The sequence below is a fragment of the Dermacentor variabilis genome, chromosome 11, assembly GCF_050947875.1.
Source record: "Dermacentor variabilis isolate Ectoservices chromosome 11, ASM5094787v1, whole genome shotgun sequence".
NCBI classification, from domain to species: domain Eukaryota; kingdom Metazoa; phylum Arthropoda; class Arachnida; order Ixodida; family Ixodidae; genus Dermacentor; species Dermacentor variabilis.
This window is the reverse complement of record NC_134578.1, coordinates 122,186,175-122,199,527: the sequence shown is the minus strand read 5'-3', so window position 1 is coordinate 122,199,527 and position 13,353 is coordinate 122,186,175. Positions and strand designations below refer to the sequence as shown.

General features: G+C 45.0%; 1 non-coding gene across 1 annotated transcript; it reads left to right on the top strand.

The window, feature by feature from the left end:
* The first annotated feature begins 12,241 nt into the window (after positions 1-12,241).
* Positions 12,242-12,424, top strand: LOC142565069 (U2 spliceosomal RNA). The gene has a single exon (XR_012824782.1). It is a non-coding gene; the product is annotated as a U2 spliceosomal RNA (small nuclear RNA).
* Positions 12,425-13,353: the final 929 nt, after the last annotated feature.

The window sequence follows — 13,353 nt, the reverse complement described above, 5'->3', positions numbered from 1 at the left end:
ATATCTGAGCCATCTGTCGTTTGGCTAGATTGTGAAGCGAACTTGCCCAGTAACTATTTTCACGTGACTTGGATTGATTGTGCATGCAAGTGGTTTGTTTATTCGTGCTTTCTTTTTTGAAACATTTTGTTCGATAAATTTCAGTTAGACAGCGCTCGTCCTGTGTGCTTCTAACTGTATGTCTTCCGTCGTTTTTGCGCTGCTTAATAAGTGTGCATGAAGAAATAAAGGAAGGTAGACTCCGGTGGAGGTGAGATTACGTATGCTTTTGTTTCACGTGAACTCCAAGTATACGTGTTATAGAAGTGTTTTTTTATTCAGCCCTATCGGAATGGAGCCCAATCGCGGCCAGAAATCAAACCGACGAAATATGTTACATTCAGTAGTAAATCGTTATTGATACTAAGCCTCTGTGGCTGTTTTGGCATATATGTTTGCTATTGAACGGTGTTTTTCATTCTAACGAAGAAATACCTGCCACAGCTAGGTACTACCGTAGGCTGCATTGAGTTAACATTCTGGGCTTCAGGCAGCAGCGTCACATACACCATCTATTTCCTGAAGATAATCGCTCCAATAATATGTTGTAGCGACAAGAAACATTTGGTCATAATATATTTCCAAAATTCAACTAAACGCATATAAACTTTGAAACTAAACTGTGAATGCAAATATTGGACTTTTGCATTAGATGCCGAATTTCTCAATTTCTCAATTCTCACATTCTTGCACACGAGCAAGTAGTTGGGACACACGATTTCTTTCATAAAATGACTTTGCCGGTCAGTTGAGTTAGCATATTCTTGTGAGCACGAGTGAGGAGTTACCGCCGATGTTCAAATTCCGTGACATCTCCTGAATTCCCCTCTGTGCGTGTGTATGCGTGCGTCGTTGTGCGCGACCGCTTGCTCAAAACCGGTTGCAAAAACGTATGTGAACCTTAGTAGAAAAATATGCATTACAACTTCTAAACGTCGTCAACAATAAATATCATACTTTGCCCTATTTTGTACAAAAATGCACTTGCCGCACTTTGGTTTTATTTGTTACTTCGGGGCTGTTCCTATCTGAAATCTAGTGCCTTTTCGTTGTTCTAAAGACCAACAATTCTTCGACATTTATAAGCTTCTCTGACAACGGCAAGTTGGAAATGGCTACTAGCCACGATGAATGGTATGAAAAGAATGACAAATGAAACAGCTTGGTTATTTGGAAATGTGGCCAAGATTTCCATTTATTACTGGTTTTGATATCTAGCTTTTTATAGCAAAGCTTAAGATAAACCTTAAAGCAGAAAAATTGCTAAGGTCTACTGATATTTCTTCCCTTTGCCGACTCGCGGTAATTGAAAGTCTCGAAGAGGAGAGCATTCTTTAAAAAAAAAAAAAAGCTGGAAAGTCCTCGCAGCCACTAGTTGGCGCATAACTGAACAATTCTCTACACTTCAAGCTTGAACCTCTTACCAAGATAGGCACTCTCAAATAACGGTAGCAACACCGTATTTTCAGCAGCAATCAAATATTCATGAAAAGAATGTATTATCAAATTCTCGAATCGCATACATGGATTCAAAACAAAAGTTTCTGTTCGTATTGAGAATTTAGATTTCTCTCGCACTAATATATCTTACGTACGCGAACTCATTACGTGCGCACAGTGGAACTAATTCCTTCAGGCGATGCTCCTGCGCATTGTCGAGCGAGCGAGAATTTTCACCTAAGGATGCTCGCTATACAGGCACGACACATGAAGCGAAAGGGGGCGCTGTCGGCAGCAGCCTCTTTTGGCAATTACCGCCTCCGCATGGGACTTCCCTCGGCTCGACAAGATCGGCGCTGAATTAAAGGTTGGCGGCGCCTGCGCAACGATTAAGGAGAGGCGCCCCGGTGTTTATCTCGCGCGTGCCCAAGCGACTTCATGGCGACACGGAGCACCACAATTATCCAATGAAATTCGTCGTCACGAGGCACAGCGTAATCGCCAAGTGTCGTCGTTGAAACTAGTAACGTCAGCACAAAACGTGAATGAGACACATGTTGTGCGACGGAGAAGCCGGCGCACCTTCAGCACGTCTGTTCAGTCTGTTTCGACTGTTGGTCTTCACGCTTCGTCGCCTTTGAGACACTACCAATACCTGACCGCCTGAAGCAGCCACACCCCTTCTCTACGAGAAAGAGAAAGAGAGAGATAAAGATAAATTAAAGGCGTAGAAGTTAAACAACAATGAGCGCGGCTGGCTACCCTGAAGGAAGAACAAAGTGGAAGGAAACATGAAGAGAAGAAAGGAAGGTGAAATGTTCATATCGCCAAGTTAGGAAAATTGTCAGCGCTGTACCACAGATGGTGCGTCAGTACAGCTGCGTTTAAGATTCCCAGCAGGGCTTTTGCGACCTGCTGCAGCTGCCATGTGCTAGATCATGGTCCCACGATTTTGTCCAACGAGAAACGTCTGCTGTTCAGCTGCTTTAGTGGTGCGGAGGGCCAAGTCTAATTTACAAAGGACGAGAAGTAACACGGCAGGTGAGCTAAAGTATATTCACAACCACAGCCATTGCATTCGGCGCTGTTGCTCATTTCAATCATGGCCACATTAATGAGCGGCCAAGGCGTCGTACACGGGCATTTTGACATCGCTTGCTCATAAGGACAGGGCAACAAAATGGCATGACTTTTGTGCTCCTGACACCATTTATATAATGAAGAGTATCTGGACAGCCCAGACGTGAGTGTATGGCGCACGCAGCGCTCGAAATAGGCGCGCGGCCTGAAATAGTGCTGCTCGCTGCGAAGCTTCTGAATCTACAGCCGATCAAGTATAAAACTCATTTCAATTGGTGGTAGTGCTAGGTATCGCTTCCCGTACCTTTCGCTTATCCTTTCCGCGCCACTCTTTTTGCCAATGTTCAGGTTATTTACAACGGTGTAGTTTCCTTTACACTTATGTATGCGTACAACTAGTTCTCACCATTCTAGATTTCACCTCTCGGAGTTGACACAAAATACGCATATTGCCTCGCGCTTTCTTTACGATGTAGCGCTGGCGTAGTGTGGATGTGTGTGAATGTTTTTACTTGCCTCCCATATGTTACAACAATAAAAAAGGAGACACTTCTGGTAGCAGGCTACACAGTGATAACAAGATTGAAAGCAGATTGAGTTGGTGTATGACTGAAGGAGAAAACCAGCTAAATACACAACGTAAGGATGAATAAAAGATGACGGGACGAAGTCGTACTGACAAATGAATTTTTATTGAAAGAAATAGCAGATAACATCATGCATTGCTCCAGTGCATGCGGGTACACCACCGCAATAACCAACGCGAAAACCTAACCTTTAACCAAATCAGCCGATATGCTACCACTCAGGCATCGTAATTCTTTGTCCCTGAGGCTTAAATGTACTGAGATCAAGCATGTGTTTTCCTTTTTAATAACGTAAGAAGCTTCTAACTTAGAAAGCTTTCTCAGAATTTGTACTTCGGCTACCCACAACAATGGAACAATCAAGCACAGGGGTGCACTCGTACTGTTTTACATTCCTCGCAAGTTCTGACCATCGGTCGCTGAAAGTAACGTCATATGTGTCCCTTTCTACAAACAGTTCTAACAGTTACTCTACACAGTTGTTCTGCAGAACTCAAACATTTTTTTTTCCAAAAGTCATGCCTGTTGGTGTCCCTCCCTCTTTTTTCAATGATTGAATGCAATTGTTTATGGGCCCTGAATCGTATACAAAAGACATTAATTTGGTGCACAATGAAGATAGTACGGCAAGAGATATACACGAAATAAATTTCATGAAATACATTACACACCTACAAACTACGCATACCTAAAGAGTAATCCATCAATTTTTTAAACAACGAGGTTGCATTTATGAAAAATGTCAGCATTGTCATCATTACTCATACTGCTAAATAAACAATGCAAAGGAATCCGGCAGATCCGACGAGCGGGGCGTGGGATCTGGTGTATCAGGACACTACGACAGAAACGCAGCAACAACAAGAATAACAATGGGCATCGGGCGATCGCCTGACCACGTTCAGAGACCTCGCCCAACACTACAGACTCGAAAGACGCAGATTCCCGCCCCCGCGCGATAAATTAAGGGGGAACGAGGCCGTAACCTTACGCTTACTGCAAACACACATACCATAGCCCGGCCGTCTATACACCATTGTTACCCAGGAGTATACCTGAATTATGCGTGTAAAACGGTGCGGACACAGATCAACGCTGCGACACATGTTCTGGGAATGTGCCGACAACGGTGCTGAAACCGCCGCTGTTCGCGATGCGTGCATAACCGCGGCCTTTACCAGCGCGCAGGGAGCCTCGAGATCGTTCCTTCCCGACGCCGCCACTGCTGCGGGCGCCGCCGGTAACCTCCTCCGTCGGCGTCACCGCCGCTGGGAGGCGGCTCTCAAAAGTTCGGAGTTGGTAGACCAGCTCTTGGCCGTCCGGTAAGCCGAAGACGCCAGCCTTGTCCAAGGACTTCGAGCCGCCTCCTGAGGCCACCAGAACTAGTACTGCCAGGCCATTCTTTTTTAAACACATGTTCTCAATCGCCTTTCCGGGACCTAAACACAAATACATAGAAAGAAAACCGCCATTTATGCAGTGCTGAACGCAATTGCGGAAAAAAATAAAGTCCCGAACTTTACGTCGACAAAGCAATGGTTTCATTTACCTGTCGAGAACATCACGCAAACGTAATAATAGCAGCGACCAAGGTAACCTGTCAAAAGTAAACTAACAAATCCGCGTTGCAGTTTTCCAGCTTTCTCTAGAAGTACGACTCCGTTGCTTTTCTACTTCATGCTGTTGAACAATATTCAAATTTGCCGAAAACCAAAGATAGAAACAATCTTATAAAACAACGACGACCAGTAAAACCACGACTTAATGGTGGGAAAAAACCAAGAATGGTAAAGTCGTACTTTCGATGTGGTTAACATGTTCACGGAATTTAAGGTTACATATCACAATGAACACCTAGATCCTTAGTTACATACCTTTTTCAATAGTCTGCCATCCAATGTGTATACGAAATCGACAGGCCAGATTTTTCCAGTAAGAGGCATCAAAAATGTTTTTTTTTTCTCCATTTATAGGCACATCGTTTAAGTGGCACTATTTCGTCATGGAATTAGGATCGTTTTCTAAACTGACAATCTTCATGTCTTTTACAGGAACGAACAGTTTTGTATTGTGAGCACACTGTATTATTTTGGCATTTGTAATGCAAGCACAAAGGCCATTTATGAACGCAGGGAAAAATATAAACCCAGGAATGGCACCCTGGGGGATAGCATGGCTTCCTATCTATCTGTCTGATAAACTTCCTAATACATGAACAAATTTTGGACATTCATAGATATAGTTTCATGAGGAGGGAATAAAGACCCTCTATTACACCATAAACATTTACTTTCTGCAATAGAATGTTCTGAAGCGCCAAATAAAAATTTTCCGAAAATGAAAAGATGCATCTGCTGCTATGTTTTATGCAAAAGTACCTAATATGCGGTGCTACTACGGCCGTCAGAAAAAGGGACATCACGCTTTTCGTTAAGCAAATAGAACCAGCTGCCTCAAGCACTACAATCAGATGGAGTTCAGTTATTGGGTGAAACGAATAACTATGCAGCATAGACAAGCACAATAATAGTACAAAGGAAACGTATGAGCTCTACGAAATGTACATAGATATTTTTTTCACATCTGTCATAAATTTATGTAGCCGCCATTACCAAACTTCCCACGTTTTCATTCCAAAGCCCCAAATTTCAAGTACCATAGATTATTCAACGGAAATAAACGCGCCGCAAGGTTTGCCGTTCCGCAACTCTCGAAGGAAAAGACGGGGGCGTTTCGGTTGCGTAACAGCCGGAATGTAAGGAGAGCCAGGCCAACTGTGCTGCTCCGCCCCCCCCCCCCCCCAGTCATCCTGCCTGCTTTCGTTTCGTCGGTGGCGGAAGTTCGTAATTTGCTTCCGCGTTTAAGACCTCCCTATAGGGCCGGACGTCTCGCTACGATGTACAAGGAACTGAATAACGCAAAGTATACTATGCGGGAAGCTCACTGAAGGGATGGAAATAACATCACCCTGTGAAGGTGAAAAGAAGAAATAAATAAAGGAAACCAAGCTTCGTACTAGTAACGTACTGGTGGGCAGAGAAAAATGTAATAAAAAAACGGCGATGGAACCAATCAAGCCTTTCGGTTCTCCGAACTCAAACGTTTTTCTTGCGCCCACACTATGCGAGTGGACAAGCGACAACAATGATCCGATTCCCCCGGCCCACGTTCCCTCACTTCTAAGCGGCGCCGCGGGTAGTCGCATGAATGACGATGGCCATCCGCTAGTAGAAACACGCGTATGCAGTAGGGCACGCGTTTTTGCATTGCAGTAAGTTACCCCGGCCTTCCGGCACCGTGTCCGGCCCTGAGTTGGGGCTGGGGGCAAAAAAAGAAAAAGAAAGAGTAGTCGCTTCGAACGCCCGTAAACAACGTGGCAATCCGCCCCCCCCCCCCCCCCCCCATCGCACTCGGTCCTAACGCTCGGTTCTAACTCTCCGCATATATATAAAAAACCATATGATGGTACGCTTGGCTTACACACACACCCAAAAAAGGGGAAAGCTAGAAACAGCCATCCGTGGTTTGTTCACCTTCTCGCTGTGCTGAGGCTTAGTCAACAATCCCGTCCTGTGAACGAAAAACGTATACTCACGAACGGCCGGCTGGAAAACACTTCGCTGTCTTGCATTGAAGAATCGCGCAGACGTACAATGTCTCCCCTGCTCCACAAGGCACGTCAGTTGGTTGTGTGGAAGGAGAGAAGAATGCCGTTGAAAAGAGAGCGTTACAAAAGATTTTCCTCTGTCGCTTTCTCAATCGCTTCTGGCGTGTGGTTCCCTATTTATTTTGGGAGGGGGTAGGCGTGGGAGGGGGTATGTGGTCCGGCTTCCATGAATGGAAGATTGCGTTGTAAAAATGCGCTAAGCACGCAGCGTTGATGCAGTTCCGGATTGAGCAGCGCAGATCTCTTTAGCTTACGCTCCGCTGACTGTCTATGGGTCATGGACGCCACTTCGTCTTCCACGGTTCACGCTGTCCGCACGGCCGGATGCCGTACTCGAGAATGCTTAGTTCAGACATGTGTTGGATGACCAGGCCATTGACCAAGCAAGGGTCGGGGCACTCGCTAGGGGCTGTGCGTGGGCACAAGCAAGGGACACTCGGATATCACGACTATCGTTTCGTTTCACCGGCAGATTTTGTGTGTTAATACTAGCTGTGATTGAATGAAGTGGTCTCACAGAGGTTCTTGGAGCGCAGGCAGCACGGTAAATTGATTCATTTCACATTCCGTATGCTGGCTTGCTCACCTGACTAGGTTTCACGTAAATGCAGTCAGTCACATTTAGTTTGCTCTGTGCCTTACCAAAACGCGAATTCAAGCTGTATGGTCACCATGATCTGCGCCGTCTTCATTACTGTGACGCTGCAAAGATTTAGTAGAATGCGTTATTGGGCCCGTCACTTTGACATGTTACAAAAAGGTGGCGATGAAACATGCAATATAAGACGGGTACAGGAACGACGAAGGAGACAACAGGCCAGACACTGTCCTGTCACCTTCTTCGTCAATATCCACGTATTTTTGAGTTGCTTACTTATTTTCGACAGCGTAGCAGGGTGGCTCACTATGGTGAACGTAAGCTTAGTTGTCCATGTGTATATATACAATCATGTGTCATGGTGAAGATTTTAGGCACTGAAATGAAAAATATAATTCGACTGATGACATGTAGCAACTACCACTGAGGAAATTGGACAAATAAGTGTTCCCTTTTCAGCATTTCCTAATATAAATTTGGAAGGAGTGGCGTATACGTAGAACAATTTAACTACAGACAAATATACTACAAAGTGCGACCCCATAGTATAAGGTCGCATGCCCGCTGAAGGCCCAAGGTGTAGCCGTGTCAGGATGAAAGGAAAGCTTAGGCTGCTTTGGCTTCAGAAAGCAAATCGCCGCAGCAAAAACACCTATTTTCTTTTTTTTTATGACGGCAAACCCAGAAATCGCATTTCCGGCATTGCGTCATGTGTGACTTTCGCGCTGTGCGATAAGCCACGTTGTTGCCGCAGTTGAACAGCGTATCATAGCATATGTGTTTTATTCAAGACGCACGGGGCACACGCATCCACAGGATTAATACCGCGGACACAGGTAGCATGATATCAACGATGTGACACAAGACAACATTGTGCCTAAATTACTGCGTAAGCTTGTCTTGTGATCCTGATAGCGTCTTCTATTTGCTCCAGTTGAATTTGTAGCCATAAGAAACACGTTCTCGTGGTCGTTTCCGAACAAAGGAACGTATAACGATGTTGGACTAAAATGCTAGCTTGGGCCGGTTGGTACATGTATGAAGAAAACGACTACTGATCCAAACTATGGGACGTGTAGACTGAGGCAGACGAAGCCCTGTTTGTCTCACAGCACTCCGTCTGTCTCAATTTGCACTTCTTGATGTTTGCGCTGTTACTCGTTCTTTGCAATGGCGTTGGATGTTCAGGAATGTTAAATCTTTCTAGCTACAAAAGATTGTTTATGTGTAATACATTTTAAACATATATTCCAATAAATTATGGGGTTCTAGGAGCCAAAACCACGATCTTATTATGATGCACGTAGTAGTGAATGACTCTAGAATAATTTGAACTGCCAGTGGTTCTTTACCGTGCACCTAAATCTACGTAGACGGGTGTTTTCGCATTTCGTTCCATCGAAGTGCGGCCGCTGTGGCCAGGAGTTGATCCCCCGACCGCGTGCTAAGCAGCCCAACACCATAGCCACTAAGCAACCACGGCTGGTAATATATTTTTATGGCCCAAAACAAAACGACGGCAGATTAGGCATATCCAGAAGACTGTGTCAATTTATATCAACAGATACATTGAAACTTAGGCCATTATGACACTTTGTTTTGAACCAGCAAAGAATTAGAATCAGGCACGTATTCCTGTCACAGCCGATGAAAGCTAATGTAGTTGCAATGCAATCGTGCATCTATATGCGGTCTTATTTGGTTCTTGTATCTAAACGGTGGTACGGCATTCAAACCCTCGACCACACTCAGCAACTCAACACATGCAGAAGCACCGCTTTCAGCACGGCGTAGATCCATAGAATTAGAAAGCGAGTGCTGTCGTCCAATCAGAAGGCTGACGCAGATTACAAGTGATGCACAGGTAGCATAAACTATTAAGTGGTCTGTGTAGGCTGCACGTTCTGGACATTTAGCTTCAGGCACTTTAGGGCATTTTGTCGCTATCTGTACGAACCCATTCAAGCAGTTGGCCCTTCCATGTGCTCTTTCCCACCCTTTGTTGCAGTGCCCATGTGCTGTAGTTGAGGGCGATACGCTGCGCGTCGCCGAAGGCACAGTGGGTTCCTTTTGACACACCTATTCCCTTGTCACATCTTTTCAACGCATGTGTTGAAGTGCGCTCGATTTATGTGGTTCCGGCAACAACCCCCATGCATGCAGCGTGGTTTGGGAGCACGTTAGGTACGGTGACCATGTTTTCATGTTCGCATAAGCAGCGTTCTTCGTGGGCATGTCGGTTTATGGTTGCCGAACGACCAGGACGCCACCACCTCCGCACATTCGTTCCCCTGCTGTAAATCATGATCCGGGAATTTGACTCGCTCCTGCGTTCTCATGTACATACACACGCACACCACCTTTCGTCGCATTATACCGAGATTTACGAGGCGACGATGGCACACAGCCAACTCCGACAACTTGTTTTTCTTTCTGAGGGCATTCACTGGTCGAACAGGGTAGATTTTCGACACTGTGCACGCTGGGCCATCCGTTGCCCCGAGAGTGTGGCATGTGTTCAAATGTTCGGGTTGTTGATGCATGAAAAGACTCGAGCGCGTGTAAAATGAACAGCGTACTGTGGAATGCGGAAGTACTTTTGTGCTTTGTTTGTATTCCAAATAATGACAAGATCACACGATGCGATCATGGGGTCAGGATTATGTGTTTCTCTCACACGTACGTCTCAATTTTCTTAGAATAACTGGAAGATCATAGGATGCTTTGTTTGACATCATAAAATTGCTTTGTAATTCGCCGTAGTAATTGCATAGTGGCTGATTACCGTATCGCTGGAATATAACAGCTCTAAACTGCATTGGCAACTGTTCATTACAGAAGGAGAAACCAATGCGATGCTGTAGTGTCGTTCCTTCAATTACCGTGGTGATTTCACCTGAGTACACTTATAATCTTGAGAAAGTGAGTGATTCAAATGTTTCTCTTCATCTTGGAGATAGGTCCGCAACCTAAGAACATCGCTATCTGCAGAACCGATTGCGTCATCTGAAGTGTCGTTGAACCCGGTTGATAGCAATCTACAGTCATCACGTTTTCCAAGGTATCCTAAAAAACCCACAAAGGAGCACGTGAACGGAATTAAACACACGTAATAAATGAAAGAATCATTACTTCTCGAACGTGCTACCGAAGGCCTATGACCTCGCTCGATAGCGGCAGGCGTGTTCCGGCTGCACCCGGTGACTTCAGAGGAAAATATTAAATGTTTCTTGTCAGTGATAATCTGAAATAAATATCAACTACGAATGTGAAAACATAAATACACGTTGGACGTTGCGTAAACACACGATAAGGCTTCCTTTCGAAGCCTATTTAGCAAATGAAGAACGATACACAACTTATCGCACAAGGCATCTCCGCCTTCACCGGTGAGGAACAACCTCGACGATTGGCTTTAAACGGTTGTCATTGCTGAACAGCGCCTAGTTCAGATATCATTGCTGTTTCGAATGCTGGTGATACATCGGCGGAACCGGTATGTACACACACGCGTCTGTTTCTACTGCCTCTGCTGCTAAGCGGTTGTCATTACGCTCTGGATGGATATATAGCGGAGCTCCATGTTTGGCCGCGCCTGCTTCGACCCAAGTTGCGCAGAGATGACCTCGAGGATAGGCGCCGCGCACACCAACTCACGCTTCGGGTGTGGGACCACCCAAGGGAAGGTGGGCATCGGCTCTAATGAGGCCCTGTAATTGCAGGCCTTCCTTCTGCTCCGTATACGTCCCTGGCATGCGGATTTCCCATTCTTCCCATGGCATAATCATGTTTCGGACAGAAGAACGTGCTTCTCTGTGAGCCTTCCCACGAGAATACAGTGAAGCTGTTGTTTTCGGATTCTTCTATTTGGCAACGCGCATATGTACCGCAAGTAGACGTAACTTAGGTATTATCGGGATGTCAAGAAAATCAAGGGAAGCTTTCAGTAGAACGCCTACTTGAGCAAGTTAGTATGCATTCATCTTGTAATGATAGCGCAATACGAAAGCAAGGCCATGGAAGCAACACGTACTTGTTGTGGTCCTTTCTGATCCACCTCTACCCTTTTGTAACTCTCTGTGGTTCTCAGATGCGAAGATGCTTTTGTTGCTTTTTTCGATTTTTTGCCTTTTCTGCGAGATATTGAGCATTAAATCTGATTTCTGGGTGCTCAAATAACTTTATAGCTCATCGCATTGTGTACCCGAATGGTAGCATAGATAAAACAAGGAATCGCAGGGACGTTAATCAGATGAAGGTCTGGTTTGCTAGCCGGCCTGAGGACGAGTGGAGAAAGCAATACACAGAAAAACTGACAAAGATGAATAAGAGGTATGTTGACTCACACAGCAGTGGGCACAGGGCACATATAGGCGTCTTTTCAGGTCCGCTGACTTGAGAAAAAGTCAGCACAGCAACGGTACCTTTCTTGTTTGATGATGGATTAGACCATGCACCCAGATCCTTGTCTGTATAGGGCGGACTATGAAGTTTGCAGAGCGTACTCCAAAGAAACTGAAATTGCATGCCAAAGAGCGTACAGTGGCAGAGTATAGCCGCCGGATAAAAAATAAAAAAAGATCATGAGCCATTCCATTCCGTGAAGGTGGATGACGATACGACACGTTCAAGTATCTTGAACCAAGGTACAAACTCGTTTACCGTGATTTTTATGCACATTCGCGTCAACGAAGGAACCGCCATCCTAAGGAGCTGTAGGAAACTAGACACGTGTGGCGTTACGACGGCACCGCCACCACGGGAGAGTGAAAGGAAAGTAGATATGCAAGCGCTTGGAACGCCGACAAAGACAGGGCGGTGCAAACGGAAACATGACCAACGTTGGTCAAAGTGTAGTATCTGTTCTTATCAGCTTAATATCTCTTATGGGTTCTATTTGGACCCAAGATATTAAATTTATTTCTGAAAGTTTGCGGAGTGTTTCAAGCCTGCTTCTCCTCTGCCGCTGGTCGAGCCGGTATTGCACTATCTCACGGTTTCTTGCACACCTAGAACAAAATTTGGAGGATGCTTAAGCCTCGTCTTAAGAGGGGAATGCGATAGCATTCAAAGATTCTTGACTGCTTCTCACGCTTCTCCGCAACCTGAGCGTATGTAACCGCAATGTTTACTAGGATACGGAGGCACCATCGAACGAAATGTCCTTTCAATCGCTGAATTTAAAGATGCAGTTAGTGCTGTGCATACACATAGCGAATCGGTCACAATAACAGGTAATGGGTCATTTTGGGGCAGTTTTCGTAATGCTAATATAATCGCTAATAATTCTGCCTGAAATATAGGTGTGAAGTCGGGAAGGCGAAGGGACTAAGACCACTGAAGAGATTCAGAGAAGATCCCCACTCCTGCCTTCTTAGCTTTCTAGAAGAAACCGGTTTTTTACACAGACTCTAAAATAACGCTGCTTCCACTGTTTAACATTTGAATCCTTAATATCTTGTGGCTGGCGCAGCATGGCCTTAGTTGCTTTTGCGCCATAAAACCCGAATTAACTAACTAACTTATTGCACACAGAAGCGTCCGTAGCTATTACATTGTCAGTGGTTAGCTGGTGTAAATGGCCGTTTAAGATCTTAATTAAACCTCTCCTTGGTAATTGTTTAGCATGATTTGGAAATATGTCATCGAACTGAATTTCGAGGTCTGGTAAGGCATCATTTGGATGGTAAACATGGAGTAGGGACACATCCAATTTTTGTAACTGTTCTTGTACAAATATTACCTGAGGACTGTGGAATCTCGACCACGATACTTAGAAAAACTCAGACGGCTCAGTGATAAATATATATTGCGTACGCCTCTTTAAATAGTCATAGTTTTTTTAAAAATGTCTGAACCGCAAGTATGCGGAATCTGCAGTCTAGGGTGGGTATATGAGCTTCCTGATAAAGAACAACGTTGGCAACAAATCGAGGTGGCCC